The following is a 20,982-nucleotide window of genomic DNA, read 5'->3' on the forward strand; positions in this document are numbered from 1 at the left end:
AAATATATATGTTATAGAGAAAAGATTTCTGAGGAGGAGATATATGTAAAGGCTCTTGAGAGCTAGCTTTGCAGTTTTCTATCTTGAAAAATACTATGAATTCTCAAGTTTCATTATCATCTTTAGTATTCATTCTTTGGTGTCATTGAAAAAACCAATTGAATAGCTCCTCAAGAGCATTGCTTTTTGTAACTCCTTCTCCATGTCTTGTGCTTCAAAAAAAACTTGTACGTGCTTGATAGTGATATTTTTCCATGCCTTGCCTACTATACGTTACTAGGGGGCCTTGCTTCTCCACAAAGTAAGGCCCATGGATATGAAGGATATGTTGCAAATACAAGAGAGTAACAATTATTTTACACCATTGGAAAATTTATCAAACAAAACTTGGATTAAATATTTTCGCTTACCAAATAAAATGTAATATCATTTTCTCTTCGTGTCTCCTTTATTGGTCAAACAAGATTTGTAATCAAATATTTGAACTCTTCTGGATATGTGTATGTTGTCTTTTGTTGCTTAAAGAGCTTTAGAAAGACGTTGAGGTGTCTCCAAGCCTTCATCCTTAGAAATGCAAGTCATGGTGTGCTTGCAATGTTTGTTGTTATCTCATACAGCTCTCTCCAATACTCCTAAGTAATGCTCACGTGTTTTCCTGAATGGTTTTCTAAAAGGCATTTGGCTTTTGAGCCTCCCATTGAGACATCAGCCCCAAGACATCTCTTGTTTTCCCTTAAAGTGTTGGATCTTTTCTTAAATGAACTTGACCTTCATGAAAACCCATTTTCAAGAGTAATGCCTCACATTTGTCAAAATATGCTCATCTGTTAATTTAGACAAGGGCTTAATCGAGTATGCATAGTCAAGATACAATGTGAGAAGTTTGTCAATTATTCTAATCTTTGCATGCAAAGTACAAATATAAACATTTCTGAGAGAAATTGAAAGAATGGGATCCCATATGTCTTCTTTGTGTTTAAATTTACTCAAATCTATAAAGTCTCTAGTTGGGGCTCTTCTTGCAAGGCGCAAGTTTTTCCAATCTTTAGACCCAACATTTTTCATACGATAAATACAAGGATATTTTGCATTTTCTCCATTATATATTCCAAGTATACATTTGATAGTTTCTAAGTCATCGCTTATATGCCATTCTACATTAAAATTACCAATCCTATCAACCACCAATATTTCTCCTTCACTTTGAGACTTAATAATGTTTGGAATACCTATATGATTGAACAACCATTTCAATGTTTGATGATTCTTGATTGGTACCTAAGTTGCACCAAACCACCAAATCTCCATCTCCAACTAGAACTTTTACATTGGAGCTTGACCCCCACCATTGCTGTAGTGCAATACCCTATTCATGATGCAAATGTTGACTCTTTTCATCTTTTGTCTTTTTCAAATCTATGCTTCATCTAACTTCAAGGCAAACTTCAAAACACCATGATATTCCTCTACCACGATTCTATACATGTGAACCATTGCAATTTGCACTCTTCTTAGATCAACCCATATATTGTTAAATGCATTGTATTCAAAACTTTTTTTTTTTTTTGTCTTTTCGTATGGCATAGACCCTTCAACATGAATGTATTTTCTAAACACATGTGGAATCTTACGATTCATAGCAGTCCTTGCAATGGATACTACAAGGGCCCGAGGCAACCCAAATGCACTTATTCTATTATATTTAATACTTTTAAACCATAATCTAGAGATAGCATGAGATAACCTTTTTGACTAATACCCATAGCATCACATGTCTCTATAATTTTGTTTGGTTTATTGTGTTCTTTAAGTCCTTTGCCAATTCTTTGAGAGTTGGACCTCTCAAATCCACATTTTTGTTGAAAAATAGACAAATGATGTATGCTCCAAGAAGAGCTGTCCTGAATCCCATATGCACAGTGAGGAGAGTGAAACAACTCAAAGTCTATAAAGCATTGTACTTGACTATGAAATGAATACATTGTCATGATGCTTTGTACTTTCAATTAAGTGTCTTGTCATTGTCAATTCTACACAAGATTGTGTTTATGAGTCCAAGCTAATCTATCTTGGAACCTAATTCACTTGTGTAACAGTTTGTCTCTACTTATCCATGCCATTATGAACTTGGTCTTCATCTGTGATCCACCATAGCTTGTGTCATGCTCTAGATCCACATCCTTTAACATGGTATCAGAGCCCAGTCGGGCATGGCTTAGATTATCTCCATCTCTTCCCAGCTCAGGTTGAGTGTTGGATCTCATCCTCAACTTCATTTACAATTCTACCTTCAAAAAAGCTTCCATGGCAGCCATAGCCAACAGCACCGTATAATCTTGAAGCTCTTATATCTCTCTCCACAGGCCAAATTTTTCTAGACATCCTTCTAGAGAAGTAGTTCCCTGCTTCCAGAGCTCCTCCCTTGCACCTCAGTCATTGACATTGAGTCAATATTGCCTCAGCATTGCCTATTTTTGAAGTTGTTGCCATATCTGTGTCTATGGACAAGAGCACCCACCTGACTTGGAGGAGTTGTATCTCCACATAGGGACCATATCTCTCCAAGGTCTCTTCTAGGAAAACCTTTGTAAACTCCAGGCACTTCTACTTGGCACAAGACAGTCAGGCATTGGCCCCCCAACCACCCAGCATTGCGAAAATTGGACGATGCTATCTAATCTGCGTCTGGTTCTGTTCGAGCAGTTTATTCTTCTTCCACGCAGTGCGATTTCCGCCGAGATCATAGGGCTTATGTAGAGCTTGAAGAGAGCTACATTTCCATAAAAAAAATTTTGGAAACGATCCACTGTAGCTCATGAAATCAGTAAAAAACCAAACCTGTGTCTAAACCCTAATCCAAGAAGCCATAGCCAAAGCTTCAAAATTTGACATTCTTCACAAGTTCTTCTCACTGAAGTCATCAATAGTGATTTTAATCACTGAGCAATACTCTCTGAAGTTCATTACTATTCTGGAAGTGCCCAAGCAAGCTCAGAAGCCATCCAGGAAGTTTGTGAGAGAGAAAGCAGATCAAGTACCTGACTAGTATCCATTAACACTCAACTAGTGCCAATTTGACACTGATTCTCTTGTGTCTCTTGACACATTAAAATACAAGCTTTTGTTGGTTAACTGAAGTTTAGTAACATGGCAGAGCTTGAGAAAATAGCTAAATTCAATGGTGAAGGATTTCATGCATGGAAGGAGAAGACCATGTAGCACCTGGTGCGAAAGGACTTGTGGGACCTATTTAAAGATGATGCAGATAGCAAGGGGGAAGATGATGAAGATAGGTTCGTTGAAGAAGACCAGCTCAAAACCAAAGAATGGAAGAAAATGAATATCAAGGCACTAGGTATCATTGCCTGGGGACTAAGTGATGATGTACTACATCATATATCTGGCATTAGAAATGCTAGAACGGCTTGGGAGCAACTTGACAAAATGTTTGGTACCCAAGAAAAGAACTCAAAGGTAAAACTCCTCATGAAGTTTTATAAACTAGATATCAAAGATAATGCTTCTACGACCATGCACATTAACAAGTTCAAGAGCCTAAAAACCCAGCTTGCAACTCTTAAGAAGAATATTGATGAAGATGAAGCAATAGCCGTACTGCTTGCAAGTGTAAACAAGGATCCATATGAGAACCTTGTGTCCACTCTAAGTAATGTTCCAAGTCTCTCACTCAAAGATATTGAGCACTCACTACTTGATGGAGAAAGCAAATTTAAAAGAAAAGATGTAAAAGATACCAACTCAAGGGAAAACCTCTTATACACTAGAGGAGCTACTGGATCCAAGGGAAGAGGTCGAGGATTCAACACTGACAACAGGAGTCGGATGACATGCCATTATTGTGGTAAAACTAGCCATATTGTTAGTGAATGCTTCCACAAGAAAAGAGCACAGCAAATGCAGAATGACCACCACCAAAGTCAATTCATGAATAAAGAAGAAGAAAAAGATACTTCTGCTACCATCAACAACTTTGACAGATTGTTTTAAGAAATTTGTTCCCATAGTGGATCTCTATGTTTCCCTTAGTGGATTTGATTTGTAAAACCCTTGCCAAATATGTAAAGTCTCAAGCTTTAACTTGACTAGGCTGCCTATGAGCTAGTCTTCCAGGCCATGTTATCATGTAGGGGGGGCAAAAGCCAACAAGTGTAGGGACTCATCATTTGAGGGGGGTGTTGAGAAATAGACAATTGATGTATGCTCCAAGAAGAGTTGTCTTGAATCCCATATGCACATGAGGAGAGTGGAACAACTCAAAGTCTATAAAGCATTGTACTTGACTATGAAATGAATACAATGTCATGATGCTTTGTACTTTCAGTTAAGTGTCTTGTCACTGTCAATTCTACACAAGATTGTGTTTATGAGTCCAAGCTAATCTATCTTGGAACCTAGTTCACTTGTGTAACAGTTTGTCTCTACTTGTCCATGTCATTATGAACTTGGTCTTCATATTTGATCCACCATAGCTTGTGTCATGCTCTAGATCCGCATCCTTTAACAATTTTGAGGTGACTTAAGAATCCTCAAGTTATCTATTTTATTCATGGTCTCTCTTTTAAAGGATTGATTCTCTCCTCACTCTCTTGATTATTAATGTCAGATATGTTAGAGACATATTTCTTTATAAGATTTAGTTGTTTTTTCTTTTTTCTCTCACATAAGCTAGGTATATTTTTTAATGGTCTCTTCCTCTCTCTAAATCCTATCAGAGTTTCCTTCAAGTATACTAGCTTGTCTTGTAATGACTTATTAGCATTTTCCAAAATGTCAATCTTATTTGTTAGCTCAGAAATGCTTGTCTGTGCAATTAATAGTGCTTTTTTCATTTCGTGCATTTGAGCCATGTATGTACAAGGTGCAAAGCATAACCTTGTATAATAGCCAAGCATCTAGTTATGACCTTCCCCAACATATCTTACGTAGTTATGAATATTACAAAAATTAGGAGATTTGCCTCTAGAGGAAGGATCCTTGGGATAAATATTTCCATCCATCCACAAATCTATATGTTTCTTTTCTTATGTTCACAATATGTTAGCCTCTATCTCATTTGTTAGTATACTCAATGATGTATACTTCTCCAAGATGTATAAATTGGATCTAGTTGGATGGTAAGTTTATAGTTGCATGTTCTCACATCTATATTACTGGAAGAGGTATTGCTAAATATTTTAGTAGATCAACCATAAATGAATCTCATAGTGATAAGAAAGTGAGCACAAAGAGGATAATGGCGAAAGAGAATGGTGAAAGAGTGGTTGTTGTGTGAAAAGAAGACGCGAAAGCAAATGAACATGATTTTGGTGGATATATCTCAAAAATACAAATTCTCCAAAGTTTCAAGACAAAAATGGTTGAAAAGATGACCCTGACATAAATTAAAAGATGAAGGCAATTAATGGTTGGTCCCTTCAATGAATTAAATATTATTTCATTAATCATATATGAGCAACCAAAATTGGCAGCTTCATTCTTCCAAAATCTCAACTAATTAGCGACTTAATCATTTTCTTACAATTGCATTTTTTGAAGTGTTTTTGGCCCTAATGAAGATGCATTTGTATAATCTTCTTGGCACCTATTGTATTTTCATTAGCCTTGTTAAAATTTGTTTTGAGTGTCTTTCTCTTTCAATAAAATTTTGTACCATTTTTAAGAAAAGTGCAGATGGAAAATGGGGGCCCAAAATGTTTAGTATAAACGATTGGATTGCCATGTTGCTATCTTGTAAGGTCTCTCACAAGGTGAAGAAAACAAAATAAGAGGATATTGAATATCACTGGAAGGGATATATCACAAAGTTACAACCAGGGATGGTTTGCTCGGACACAACATGTTTGCGTGGCGAAGGAGATGTACCTGCCTCCAAATGGATGTTTTTTTCAACAAAGCCATTGTAAGTTTGGTTTTGAATTGAATATTGTATAAGAATATATATTTTTGTTAAAGCACTAATAAGCAAACAATGGATTATTGGTGTTAGATATCTTTTCATTGACAATTTCTAAGTGGCAGCCTGTGGAGAGCCTTAGTAGCATATTCTATGCAATTTGTAAAGAATTTGCAAACATTATATATATTGGTTAAATCACGGGTTTTTTTTTGCGAAGGTAATATTTTTCTATATTATCCACAATATGTGGTTTCGTTAAGAGAATATGTATATGGACATATTGAAGATTTACCATTGCCAAGCTGTGCATCCTTGAATTGGGAGACTCTTGATGAAGTAAATGTAAAGTGCTTCAAACTCAAAATAGCCAAATATATTCAAAAGGCCATGACTCTTGGAAGTATTTCAAGAAGAATACGCTTATCGTGGTTTGTATCCTTACACATCTTTCTAGTTTGTTTTAAACAACATGTTTACAAAAAACGACATTTTTATAGCTAAGTAGAAAGTTTTTAGAGGGGGATTAGGACAACATTCTAAGACTATCCTAGAAATTTAGGGAATGTGACCACAAGGGATTTTATAAGGTGTAATACATGTCTTGAGTCTTCAGCTATATCTTACAGTATCTTTTGACAATCTCTTATTATGGGTTTTAATTATAGAAGGTACAAACTTAGATATGGTACTTGGATTCCTTTAGATTCTAATGTCAATTGTATCTCATTAAAATAGGAGGTGTGAGTAATTAGACAAGAAGCAAAGGAGGTTAATGTAACTTCTAACTAGAGTCTAAAATATGCAAGAGACACATTGGAGTTTCGAGACAATAGAACTCTTGGGAATAAGTTCAAAATCAATGGCACTATAATTGAAAGAAGAGGCAAAAGCTCTTTCTCTTATGCAAGATGTTTGCCACCTGGCATTTTGAATTTTGAACTACGAAGATATAAACAATTTCAATTTTGTTCTTGCTCACAAACATTGTTGCTAAAGGTATTCTTCAATTAGACACTCATAAGCATTGTAGAGAATTTGTGTGAGCATCCAAAAATTTAATTATATGTGGGTCATAAAATTAAAGTACAAATGTACAAAGACTATTTTTTTGTTGCTATAAGAATTTGAATTTCATGGGTACCCTCTTCTCTTGTGGCTTTAGGGGAGATGGATCAAAGTTCAAAGGAGAAAGCCTTAGTGTACCTTTCTTTGTAGAGACAAAAAAAGGCTTTTTGGAGGTTGAATTGGTTGTGCCCTTACTCAAAGGAGAAAGCTTCGACATACCTTTCTTTGCAGAGGCAACAAAGGTCTTTTTGCCGGTTGACTTGGCAATGCCCTTACCCTTACTTGTAGCTTTCACTTATCTCTTGGCTTTTCCCTTGGAAGATTTAAGAGGAAGAGAAGAGTTAGGCTCTTGTAGTATATGAGTCATCTTCAAGCCTCATTGTACCCTCTCTATTGATTTTTCCAATCAAAGACAAGGAGTACTTGTTGTTGTTTGATATCCAAAGGCTCTTCACTTTGAGAGAAGACTAATTATTACAAAAGCTTCTACAGATGCTAATCAAATTATTGATATTGACACAAGTCTAAAGATGAATTTCTTTTATCAAATACATAAATATCCAACAACAAGCTCATCAATGCACTCGAGGCCTTGTCTATGTGTTTGACCAAAACAAAAGATGCTGATAATGAATTACAAGCTATTGATAAGGAGTTTCATGAGCTTCAAGAAAGACTCAAAATTTTGTAGTTTGGGAGAGAAGAGTCGTAGTATGTAAAGAAACTCAAAGACATCAAGGAAACATCATCAATTAACTTATGGAATCCAAGTGAAAATTAGATGGTAATACTCTACTTCTTTTTCATGAGTATGAAAAGATATTTTATATTTTTCTTTTCCCCATTTTCTTTCTCACATTTTCTTTTCATCTTATATTCTTTTTCTCCAATTGGAGTTTGCAAATGAGGATAATTTCTTGGAAAGAGGCAAAGGATCAAGAAGTAGTGGTGGCTTTGTTGAGGATGCTACACTTGGATACTACCTTGCTAGAATTGATCCTCCTATTCTTTTAATTTTACATAACACTTTCTCAAAGGAGGCCTCTTGGCCCACTCTTTGTATAAAAGCTCGTATAAGGCTTCTAGGCTACTAAGGAATACAATATAATACCCACAAAGTAATGTTTCTTAAAAAGGCAGTGTCCATTTAATTTTTTGGCTATGATCTCGACTACTCTACCTCCAGAGCTAGATACTTTCTAGCATTCTCCTCTTATGTTTTGGTGGAACAACAAATAGATATCAAATACATAACTGGCTATAAAAGGAGAGAATTTTTGTGTTACAGAGGAAAGATGCTCGAGGATGAATAGGATGTAAAGGCTGTTGGAAGCTAGCTAACCTTTTCTATCTTTGACTATTTAGATGTCATAAGCATTTTTTGTACTATTTAGTCTTTGAAGTTGTCTTTAAAAAAACCAATTAAATAACTTCTCAAGAGCATTGCTTTTTGTTACTCCTCCAGGTGTCTCGTACTACAAAAGTAACATGTACATGCTTGAAAGTGGGATTTTTCCATTCCTTGGCTACTGTAAGTTGCTAAATGCATGTGCTCTTCCACAAAATAAGGCCCATGAATTAGAAGAATGTGTTGCATCATATAAAAAGAAAGAGTTAGTTTATATCATTTGATCTTTTATTTTAAAAATGCAAGGATTGAATTCTCTCTATCTTATCAAATAGAAAGTAATATCCTTTTCTCCCTAATATGCTTCCTTTATTGCCTGAATACGATTTGTAATTGAAGATTTGTATTCTTTTGTACGTGAATAATGTCTATTGTTTCTTGAGCACTTTCAAAAAGATGTTGAGATGTCTCTAAACCTCCATTCAGAGAAATGCTACTTTGGATGTGCTTATCATATTTGTCATGTTCTCACACAACTCTTTCCAACACTTTCATACCACCTTTACTTGTTTTCCATTGTGATTTTCGAGAAATCTTCTAGTTGTTAGAAGTATAGCATGGAAACGTGAGTAAGCAAGGGTTTATGAGGGAAGGTGAGGCGTGAATGAATTGAAGGGCAAGGGAAACCTAACCCTAGTCCACAATGAGGCTATATAAACAGCTTGGAGGCCACTCTCAAGGGTAGAGAGAGTGTACCTTAGTTGTGCTTGAGCAACTTACTAAGCAATATTTCTTTCTTGTACTTGAGCTCTTTTCTCCCTCCTATACACATAGCTTTATGCTCTCACTTTGATTTTCTAACATGGCATTAGAGCCATCTCAAATGCTTCCTCCAACTCCATCTTGACCTAACTACACATGAGTGTGTGGTTTTTCACTTGACCCTCTCAACCTCCATAGCCAAAACTAGATAAGCGATCAATGGAGCACCTAGTGAGGGAAAAGGAGGCTATCTCAACCCATGAGTTCTTCTGAAGTCCTCCTTCTCAGCTTAGGGTGCACTGGCCTATCTTAAAAAATCTCAACATTGTGTGGTATATAGCTCAACATTGTAGAAATACCATAAATGTGCCATTTTTTATAGCGTATGTTGTGGAACGTGCAATGTGGGTGGACTTCATAGGTCTTTGAAAGGCCCCTAAGTGGGCTATCTATCCTTGAAAGAGTTTCTTAAATTTCATCCTCAACTGCTCATATAGAGTAAAACCCTAACTATGGGTTCAATTGGCAGCCATAGCTGGAAAGCCAAGGGATTACCTATAAGTTAAAGCTATTAATACTATAGTTTACATTCTCAATCAAAACTACACAAAGACTCTTATGAGAAAAATACCTCATGAGACCTACACTAGTAAGAAATCATGTCTCACACTTCAAAACTTTTGGATATAAATGTTATGCATACGTTTCAAATAAGCAATAGAACAAGTTGAAACAAAAAAGCACAAAATGTATATTCTTGGAAAATATTGATGAGTACAAGGTTTAGAAGGTGTATAACCGAGAGGCAAATAATATCATAGCAAGCCATGATGTGGTGTTCAGCAAGAAGCCACATGATGTAGGAAAGACAAAGGTAAGTCCTTCCATTTTATTATCAAGTGAAAAATAGTCTGCCATGAACCTATCCTAACAACTATTCCTATCCTTAAGGACGTAGAAGCAACATCTTCCATTGATAAAGAGAAAGCTCACTAACATGCCATTGAATCATCAGACAAGCCAGTGCCACAATGGGTGAAGTAGCTTTATGACCGAAATAACATTATGCTTATGTATGTTGAGGAAAAGATAGATGGACCAAGTAGGTATTAGAGAATAGAGGACCAAAGAAATACTTTTGCTCGCATAGTCTACATGGCCTTGATGGTGGTTGGGACTCTGAGAGAAGTAAAGGAGGTCTTAGAGAATAGAGGAGCAAAGAAAGGCTTTTTCTCATATAGTCCATATGGCATTGATGGCTGAGATTATGAGAGAAGTAAAGGAGCTAGTTGTAATGTGTCCACTAGAATCATCCAGGACACGTCTTAGCAGTCCATTAGAAAGGATGTCTAGAAAGCTCCGCTCGGCACTCCCATGGAATGTTACGGGATTTGCGATCTAGGTCTTTCCGCATCTGCCACGTAGCGGAAGTATCCTGGCCGTTCCCACTTAGGATCGATCGGAATTAGGGTTATCCTGATTGGACATTATCTAACTGCAACTAGCGTCGGACCCAAGCGTACTACTTTAGGCACTGGTTTCTTTAAGCTGACGTATGTCGGACCTAGGGTCTCTTTTTAAGAACCTCAGGGACAAACCCTAGTTCTTTATCTTTATGAATTTATTGACCCTACAATAAGGAAAGTAGTCAAGTGCTTAAGGTATAAATGTTTCTTTGGTCTTTAAATAATTTCCAAGGCATATTTTTTCAGCATGGTACTTCTAAGTTTAGATTGGTTTGGTTATCTTTTGGAAGGTAATATTGATCACCTTGTCACGATTTGTTATCCTTGTGACAATTGATTTTTCAGTCGGTAAAATTCAATTTAATCTTTCTTTTTCCTTGCAAACGAAACTCATGCCAAATAACAATCTTTTCCTTGCTAAGATATGCAATTAGTAATGATAACTTCCTAGTAATTTGAGCAACGAAAGAAACCTTTCATGAATTTAATCTTCTACAATGATTCGTTGCAAAAAGGAATAGGACTAATGGTGCAAGTTGCGGTTTTTATACCTTCAAGATTTAGTCAAAATATACTACTACAGTAGGCAGATAATCTTGCTCGTAATTCGTTTTAATGCATGATGCTATTCGAAGGAAACTATGTTCTATACATTATCATTTGTTCGATTTAAGTTAAACTCATTCATTGAAAATAACTCGGAAAAATATATCCTATTCCTAACAATTTATCTTTGCATGATTGGCTTAAAACCGATTTAAAACCAAGAAGAAGAAAAACCTGGTTTTGGGGTGAGATATCCACATGGATACCAAGAGATGACCCTCCCGCAGCTACTCCTTGGACTTTCTTAGGCGGCATCGCAGTTCGAATGTGAAGACAGCTTTTATTCTTTCTTCCGGATTTCCACCGTCTCTCTTTCGAGGCAAGAAGTTGTTCAAAAAGTTGACCACAAGAAGGGATAATATGATCTCAAAAATCTTAGCTTCTTCGGAGAGGGAAAGGTTTATAAAGCTTAAGAGAAAAAGGGTCTATAGGATATAATCACGGTGGAAAAGATTATGTGTGAGTGTGGCTTCACAAACATCTATGAAAGCCCTTGGGATATCTTTGGCAATGGAGTGGAAGGATTTAGGGTTTGTTTCAAACCCAAAGGGAAATTTAAAAGATAACACAAGGGTTTATAGTATGGGGGAACAAGGCGTGTACGGGGTTTAGAAAGGCTTAGGGGTGTATAAAAAAAGAAATATGAGGGGTAAAACACGGGGTTTAGAAACACAAGATGGGACTTATGGTCAGGCATGGGTTAGGTTAATTTCGACTAATCTTCCCTTTACTTTGCAAACAAAATTCATGCTAAATAAGCAACCTTGGAAGAATGATAAAGGGAGCTAGTGGATTGGCTAGCCAATAGGAATGTTATTGGCACCAAGTCTCCTAGAAGATAAAGGTCAATCCAAGGCATTTTTGCTTAAGAGAGCACATAGTGATGTTATAGTAGTCACCCCAATGCATGCAAGTCACAAACTTAATTTCAAAGGCGGCAAACCAGTTTTTTCAATCATTGATATGGAAGTGTGTGAAGCAGAAATTGTTTAAATATCCTTATTTCAACCTAATTTGAACAAATCAAATGCCCTTATCTTGACCTAAAGTTACATGGCAATGAGGAGGGCTTAGGAACCAAGCTAACGCCACCATTCATTAAGAGAAAACACTTTAGTCTTCAAGAGTTATACCGGAGTAGGTAATTCACCAGACTTTTTGAAAGTCTAGTGAGTACATGTATCTGTTGTGAAGCATAATGTGAAGGAAAAGAGAGAAAGAAAGTGTCAATGTAGCCAATGCGATAAATTATTAAGGGCCCCATACGGGTGACTCGGTGTGCGCACAGCTTTACTCTTCGCACGGTACTCTCGCTTTAAACGGGGTCATTGGCCATAGCTGCGCGTACGGAGAAGCAACCGCAGACTCCAGAGTCTAGAGACGACCCACGGACTTTGTGTCAGACTTGCCTCGTCAGTCCAAAAAATTCAAAACTTCGCGTGGCCGGATGCTTGCTTTTCAAGCGGCGTAGGCAGAAGTCGGCTGGAGTTGGTCGATATAAGAGGTATTAAACACAAAGATGTAAGTTGGAGCCAAATGAATACAAAGCCATATATCATGAGCAATGATAATATGACTAGCATGGATTCTACGGTTGATGAGAGGCGGCGGGCGAGCGGCGTATACAAGGGTGTTCGCAAGCGAGCCTGGGGAAGGTGGGTATCGGAGATAAGGGTGCCGGCCACTGTAATGGGTGGCGCCCATCGTGAGCTGACGGGGCGGAGGCCGAGGAGGCGGATATGGCTGGGGTCTTACCGCACCCCCGAGGCTGCTGCCCGTGCCTTCGACGTCGCGGCTCTCTGCCTCAGAGGAGCCTCCGGGCTCCCCCTCAACCTCCCTCCATCTCATAGCAGCATCAATAACAATAGCATCGATAGTAGTATCGTCTCCTCTACTAATATCCTGAATGTCGGTGATGACTGCCACCACAATAATATTCACAACAGGAATAGTTATTATAAGAACTATCATGCCGGCGTCATTGCCGCTCTGCACCGTCATGGAGAGTATGATGATCAAGGGCTCCAGCATCTGCATCATGCTCGTGTGCTCTCTTCCGTCCAACGGTTCGCATCGCTTGAGGGTGCCGCCTTGGACCGGCACATCCTCAGCCGCTCCTCCTCCTCCTCCTCTTCTTCTACTGCCACTCCTACAACAACTGCTACTACTACTACTTCTTCTTCTTCTTACAGTCCTGTAACTCTCGTGTTCGCAGATGAACTAACGGTCTTAGACCATAGTTCGTCCTCGGACCTGGCGGACTGATCCTCACTATGGCACACATACAAACACACTCACTCGCACACATCGATCTCCATGAACATTCTTCTTGGATAAGACAGGGATTATAGCATACTAAGATTGTATTGACCTAGTCAATCATAGCTGTAATGCTTCCACCCCTTGGAACATGTATACACACTGTTCTGTTATACAATGCTACTTAAGATGGTTATTTCCATGGCATTACTATCAACATTATATGGACCAACTTGTTATAGCTACAAGGCTACTATCCTTCATAAGAATATATAATGATAAGCAATGCCTCTAAAGGTGGGTGTTTCCACTTACTAACTATTGCCATAATATTGATTGTGCATTAGGTTTATCTAGGTACAAATCCGGCTATTGTTATACACTATGTTTCCATATTGCTCTAATTTTGGGACGTAACATATGGAATCATTTATCTCTATTCTTTTTCAATGGTTTCAATGCTTTAAATCCATGATGCAAAGCATTCCATGGGAAATAACTATAGGCCTTGTGGACTTAAGTTCTCCATAGCTTTGGCATGTCGTAGTACCTTTGTCTCCCTATAGCTTTGGCATGTCGTAGTACCTTTGTCTCCCTTTTTATACACCCTTAAGTATAAGCCTGTAAAGAATTCAATGCTTGATAGGATATTTTGCTCCAACCCTGGTAACATTTATTTGATAAGTAACTTAAAATATCTCACATGAAACACAACGCCTATGGCATAACCTCCTCATGTTTTTCAACAACTACCTCTATCATTTACTTTTCTTGCTTTAGCCTAAATAGATAAATAATATATGTAGTCCTCAGTTGGTGTGTATCCAGGCTATTGCAGCTCTGCTTCCCCACAAAAGTGATTAATGTTGCTATTGCTTTGTGTTGAGAGTGGAAAAAGACTGAATTTTTGGCTTATTTTTACTGTTTTTGAGATATGAATGGTTGATTTTTTAAGGATTTTGAGTGATGTTAGGTTGTTTTTGAAAGTATTTGAGAGTGTTTTGGATAATATCGATTATGTTTTGAAAGTTCATGATGATTCTTAGTGGAAATATAAAGCTTTCTGATGTTCTGGTAGGTTCCGATTGCACTACAAGAGAAAGGCCCTATAGACATGCATTGTACACGTGAAATAGCGGGCGCGTTTATCAGCGCGTCTATTAACGCTAGTATATAGACGCAAAAAACACGTCTATATACTCGCATTTTAAATGCGCTTATAGATGCGAAAAATAAATGCACAAATTTTTCATTTCTCATAAAGTCCCTAAATATGATCAAACATCTTAACAGCTAGTATTTTTTAGAATACATTACCAACTTTACTTCTTTGTGGTCTAATATAGCTTACCCAATTGTACTTCTTTGTGCATCTTGGTGCATTGTTCTTTGGATGTATGCATTCAATTCTAGTACTATAACACAACAAATGTTATATGTATCACAAAAGTAAACGGCTCTTAATTGATATTTTAGTTGTTTTTGAGTATTACAAATATACATCCAATCATTCAAAGCTAATTATATGTTACAATGAATAATCAATCTCATCTTCAATGAGATCGGCCCCCTTGCTAGACTATCTACCTCTAGGTCTATGTTACCAATAGACAATGAAACAAATAAGTTTATCCCACTATCAGATGTATTGCTATGCTCAATTTCTTTATCATCATTTGCAACCATATTGTTATCCTTTCTACGCTTCCTTGAACATCCTCGCAAGAATCATCTTGCACTGCATTATGTATATCATCGATCATGGCATCATCATGTACATTATCATTGATTGTTGGATGGTCATCAACTATCTCTATGTTGGTAGCATTGCCATATATTGGTTTTGAACGATTAGATATGGGGATAGTATGCCACCATCGGTTATTGTTTACCATTGGGTGATACACAACTTGCATTTAAAAAACAAAAAGTAAGCAACTTAGATATTTATTGTATTTTGAGAATGCATCAAAAAGTAATATATATGAAAATAAATAGCTTCTAATATACCTGCTCGCATTGTTGAGGTAGTACGAATGTGTCATTCTTGCCTTGGTGAAATTTTGTAGAGTTAATCACTACAGAACCACTTGGATGATGTCTAATTATGCAATGCTCACCCGTTGTTACTACTTCTTTAAACCACTTCACATCTAGTACATGTATAAAAAAATCGCCTAAAGTCAAGCTTCAAAATATCTTGGATCAAGCCACAATAACCTTCCATGGTGCCATTGGTATCCTGGAAGTTTGCAAGAATACCACAATCCTGGGTATTTCTCTAATCATCTATATGTTGAGTTCAAAAATGTTTGCCTTCACACCAAATAGCATTGAATAATGTGCACTAGTAGTACATTGTTGAGATCATATTAATGATTTAGTTAAAGATGAAACATGTGAAATTATTATATCATATATAACTAAAGATAATTTAATTATAAGTATATCTCATATTTGATAAGCAACCTCGTGCGTATTCCCACTCCTCTTGCGATATATCCATCGCCTCCTCTTTTTCCATATTCTCAATTTCTTCATGTAACCAATCTATATCAATATGACATGGAAGCACACTTAAATATTCTAGATATGGGACATTACGTCCATGTCTAGCACAAAATGCTTGCCTTCCGCTTACTCTTCTTGCCCTTGCTTCTTTATATAGTGTCACCCATTTGCTCATTACTTCAATGTTAAGCACACAAAATACATTTAACTTACGAAGTTCCTCTTTCATTAGCACTTTGCTCCTTCCTTTTCCTTGAGGTATTATAGAGGTCATCCTCAAATCTTCATCATCTTTCCATAGTCGTAGTAAAGAGGGGTCCACTTTAGTAAGATATTTTGAGATTTGTACAAGGGATGATTGCACTAACCAACCCTCAGCCATACTTCTCTCGGGCCGTGCATTTTGCCTTACAAAATCTTTTAGGGTTTTCATAAAGCTTTCTAGAAAAAACATCCACCTTGCATGAACTAGCCCACAAATTGCAATCTCATCAATCAGATGTACGAGTAAGTGTACTGGAGTAGTCAAAATGGAGTGAGGAAAAGTTTTCTCCACAAAATAAACCACCTCAATGGACAATACTCGAGCCTCTTGCAACGTATTTGGATCGATTTCCTTCAAACTCACAAATCTACCAACATGCAATTGAGAACAATGATTAGTTTTGTCCATAAATTCAAGTGGGTTTACTATGTGATGTACATAATATGTAAACTAAAAAATAAGTATAATGTATATATACCTCGTGAGCTCACCCATCTTGTAAATGATATCACGCACATCTTTTGAAACACAATGGGATATGCTAGTAGGAATGATGAGCTGTATGTAAATATTCATACATTGTTAATTAGTCTACATAGTTACTCCACTAATTAATATATTTATGGCTATGATAATCCTTACCTGAATCATTTTGTGCCAATTGTGAGACTTCAAACCGGATAGTTGCTCCACACCTCTTTTCTTTTTCTTTATGAAGGCTTCCTTGAGGTATCTCATATATCCTGTGGAAGTTCGAAAGCTACATATCTGTTGCTTCACCATCTTTTCTTCGGTCTTCGACAAAATCCAAGGTGCACGCGGTAACTCGATCTTTTCTCTAGGTCCAATGCGTGGCCAAGCTCGTCTTATACGTCCAATGCTACGTAAATCCTCCCTTACATTGACAGAATCATGAGCCCCGATTAAGTGATCCTATAATGTAGAGGCAATGTTCTTGAATATATGCATGGGGTCTAACAGGTGATTGATCTTGAGTTCAGTCCAATATGGGAGACGAAAAAATATAGAGGATCTAAGGCACAGATAATATATTATTTCTCATTCTCATAATGGATTGTACTTTAAAGACAAACAAAAGAAGTAAACTAGTTACCGACTCATGTCGAGTGGAGGATGATCATTGGCGTGTGTCCAAGTGTCCTTCCAATCTTGAATGGTCAGAGACTATAGAGTTTTTCCATTAGTGGGGGGTGCATATTTGGGGTGGTCAATAGGAAGAAAACGATGATGATTGTTATAGATAACCTTTTTCAAGCGTATCAATCTAGAAGAGACTAAAGAGGGACCACAAATTGGACATGCATGATATCCTGATGCAGTTAAACCTGTAGAAACAAGTGGGTTAATGATTACATACATTTGATTAAGGGTAAGAATGAATAAAATAGAGTACGCAACTACATGAACACTCTCCATAGCCTAGAAAGTCATGCATGGTCCACAACAACATACCCTTTAAAGTGAAATCTCTAGAGGACAATGATGCACTCACATCTTACACCTCAATACCTCTCCATAGAATTTCTAGCTCCTCGATAAAAGGCTCTAAGTAAATGTCCATATTTTTTACTTTGTGTTTCCCAGGAATAAAAAGGGACAACATTATATGTCTTTTTTTTATTGCCATGGACGGAGGGATATTATAGTTCACCAATACCACTAGTGGCCATACACTATATGAGGTGCTTTTGATGCCAAATGGATTTATTCCATCTAATCCTAGACCAAATCTCAAATTTTTGGGCTCTTCTTTGAAAGTAGGCCACAAATTATCTACGTGTTGCCAATCTAGTATGTCTGAAGGAATTTTTCACTTTTCATCACTTGAATGGTGACAAGCATGCCATGACATGAGTCTCGCAATAGATTCATACTTAAACATAAGTTGAATACGTGGAATAATAGGAAAATATCACAAAAGTTTACGAGGCACATCTCTTGGCTATATCTTGGTTCATCACAAATAGGACACTGTCATGCAGATGCATGATCCCCACGAAACAAGATACAATCATTGACACATGCATGGATTTTAACATAATCGAGACCTCTAAGAGATATCAAGAAATGTCTTGCTTCCTTCCTTCTAGTTGGTAATTTATTTCCATTTGGAAGCATTTGTGACAAAAACCTACATATATTGTGCAAATAGAGTTAACAAACCGCGAATATTGTCTAGAAGCATTTATTAATGAATATCAAATGATACATACTTTAATAATGTATTCAAGCTAGCATTACTACATCCATAAATGGTTTATAAGTTCAGTATTTTGAGAGATGCACGTAGAACGGAGTATGCGAAACCTTTGTACAATTTAGTTTTCAACGCTATGTGTAGCGGGTCATCTGTCTCTCTAGTGGCACCCTCCTCCCGAACGTCATGGGAAAATAAATCGTGCACCATGTAGTCGAAAATCTCTTCCTTCAAAACTTGATGGGACATTTGAGGAGGGTTGCTATCGTCGTCATCAGTCTCTACTCTTCTTGAGGACTCTGCCTCCTTGCGTCGACGCTTTGCAGCCTCTCAATGCCCTGGAGGGACCATTTGAGGATGTGGTACTGCATCCTGCTCAATAAAAAAAAGGAGGTTTTGTTTAATGGTGAAGACGCAACATAGACCAATAATATTTGTGCAAATAAAGTAGTAAAAATTACTGGGTCTTTTTCTTGGTCCCACTCTTGGTACATGCTGAGGTGTAAAGCCTCTTGCAACGTATTTGGATCGATTTCCTTCAAACTCACAAATCTACCAACATGCAATTGAGAACAATGATTAGTTTTGTCCATAAATTCAAGTGGGTTTACTATGTGATGTACATAATATGTAAACTAAAAAATAAGTATAATGTATATATACCTCGTGAGCTCACCCATCTTGTAAATGATATCACGCACATCTTTTGAAACACAATGGGATATGCTAGTAGGAATGATGAACTGTATGTAAATATTCATACATTGTTAATTAGTCTACATAGTTACTCCACTAATTAATATATTTATGGCTATGATAATCCTTACCTGAATCATTTTGTGCCAATTGTGAGACTTCAAACCGGATAGTTGCTCCACACCTCTTTTCTTTTTCTTTATGAAGGCTTCCTTGAGGTATCTCATATATCCTGTGGAAGTTCGAAAGCTACATATCTGTTGCTTCACCATCTTTTCTTCGGTCTTCGACAAAATCCAAGGTGCACGCGGTAACTCGATCTTTTCTCTAGGTCCAATGCGTGGCCAAGCTCGTCTTATACGTCCAATGCTACGTAAATCCTCCCTTACATTGACAGAATCATGAGCCCCGATTAAGTGATCCTATAATGTAGAGGCAATGTTCTTGAATATATGCATGGGGTCCAACAGGTGATTGATCTTGAGTTCAGTCAAATATGGGAGACGAAAAAATATAGAGGATCTAAGGCACAAATAATATATTATTTCTCGTTCTCATAATGGAGTGTACTTTAAAGACAAACAAAAGAAGTAAACTAGTTACCAACTCATGCCAAGTGGAGGATGATCATTGGCGTGTGTCCAAGTGTCCTTCCAATCTTGAATGGTCAGAGATTGTGGAGTTCTTCCATTAGTGGGGGATGCATATTTGGGGTGGTCAATAGGAAAAGAACGATGATGATTGTCATAGATAACCTTTTTCAAGCGTATCGGTCTAGAAGAAACTAAAGAGGGACCGCAAATTGAACATGCATGATATCCTGATATAGTTAAACCTGTAGAAACAAGTGGGTTAATGATGACATATATTTGATTAAGGGTAAGAATGAATAAAATAGAGTACGCAACTACCTGAACACTCTCCATAGCCTAGAAAGTCATGCATGGTCCACAACAACATACTCTTTAAAGTGAAATCTCTAGAGGACAATGATGCACTCACATCTTACACCTCAATATCTCTCCATAGCATTTCTAGCTCCTCGATAAAAGGATCTAAGTAAATGTCCATATATTTTACTTTGTGTTTCCCAAGAATCAAAAGGGACAACATTATATGTCTTTTTTTTATTGCCATGGACGGAGGGATATTATAGTTCACCAATGCCATTGGTAGCCATACACTATATGAGGTGCTTTTGATGCCAAATGGATTTATTCCATCTAATCCTAGACCAAATCTCAAATTTTTGGGCTCTTCTTTGAAAGTAGGCCATAAATTATCTACGTGTTGCCAAGCTAGTGTGTCTGAAGAAATTTTCCACTTTTCATCACTTGAGTGGTGACAAGCATGCCATAAAATGAGTCTCGCAATAGATTCATACTTAAACATAAGTTGAATACGTGGAATAATAGGAAAATATCACAAAAGGTTACGAGACACATCTCCTGGTTGTATCTTGGTTCATCACAAATAGGACACTGTCATGCAGATGCATGATCCCCACAAAACAAGATACAATCATTGACACATGCATGGATTTTAACGTAATCGAGACCTCCAAGAGATGTCAAGAAATGCCTTGCTTACTTCCTTCTAGTTGGTAATTTATTTCCATTTGGAAGCATTTGTGACAAAAACCTATATATATTGTGCAAATAGAGTTAACAAACCGCGAATATTGTCTAGAAGCATTTATGAATGAATATCAAATGATACATACTTTAATAATATATTCAAGCTAGCATTACTACATCCATAAATGGTTTATAAGTTCAATATTTTGAGAGATGCACGTAGAACGGAGTATGCGAAACCTTTGTACAATTTAGTTTTCAACGCTATGTGTAGTGGGTCATCTGTCTCTCT

General features: G+C 37.1%; 1 protein-coding gene across 8 annotated transcripts in view; it reads left to right on the plus strand.

Annotated features, from left to right (window-relative positions):
* The window catches only part of ARP2 (actin related protein 2), a 320,561-nt gene that overhangs the window by 216,764 nt on the left and 82,815 nt on the right, over positions 1-20,982 (plus strand). The window lies entirely within an intron of this gene.

The sequence above is a fragment of the Lygodium microphyllum genome, chromosome 7 (genome assembly GCF_053477565.2).
Source record: "Lygodium microphyllum isolate KBCC chromosome 7, Lygodium_microphyllum_v1.1.10, whole genome shotgun sequence".
In the NCBI taxonomy this organism is placed as follows: Eukaryota; Viridiplantae; Streptophyta; class Polypodiopsida; order Schizaeales; family Lygodiaceae; genus Lygodium; species Lygodium microphyllum.